Genomic DNA, 809 nt, shown 5'->3' on the forward strand with positions numbered 1-809 from the left:
TACAAATTCTTGCCTCTTCCCACCATGTGGTTGGTATATGCTGGCTACTTGGATTTACATCTCTCCTATCTTCATATCAGCAGGGTAGATATTATCTCCATTTTCACAGAAGAAAACTGAGACTCAGAAGGTTGTACGATTTGCCCAAGGCCACAGAGCTGCTTTGGGGTAGAACCAGGACAAATTTCCCGTCTGTTTCTGTTTTACTCTAAAATCCGTGCCCCTTCCATTCTGACTGACTGCTTTGAGGGCCACCTGATGTGCCATTGTTATTTACCCTCTTCTCAAAATTCTTGTCTTCAAAATTTTGTGTTTATTCTCTTCTTTGCAGTACCAAGATAGTCTCTGCTAACATAGAGTTAAGACAAAGCTCCTTGCGCATAGGAGAATGACAGCATCAGCTGATTTTCCTGGTGTTTTGTTTAATTTAATTTAATTTAATTTAGGAGAGCTAAATAATTAAACATGAGGCCAAAGTATATAAGAAAGTGGCAGTCTTTTATTGCAAATATGCACACACTCTCCGGCGAGGTTCTCTGGTCCTCAGGTGTGGGGGGCCAGAGAAGTCGCGCCGGCGCTCTCCGGTGATGTTCTCCGGTCCACAAATGTGGGGGCCTAAGAAGTCACGCCGGCTCCTGCCGGCAGCAGACTTTTATGCATTGGTACTGGAAGGGGGAGGTCAGTGGGCGGGATAAGGGCGTGATTGGGGCGTCTCCGTAGGCGTGGCCGGGTAAGTTTTGATCTCTTTGGATTGACATCACCTGGCGCATGCTCGGTTGATCTGCATCTTCCCGGGGTGGGCTGCATTT

Source organism: Mandrillus leucophaeus, unplaced genomic scaffold (assembly GCF_000951045.1).
Source record: "Mandrillus leucophaeus isolate KB7577 unplaced genomic scaffold, Mleu.le_1.0 Scaffold364, whole genome shotgun sequence".
Classification (NCBI taxonomy): Eukaryota; Metazoa; Chordata; class Mammalia; order Primates; family Cercopithecidae; genus Mandrillus; species Mandrillus leucophaeus.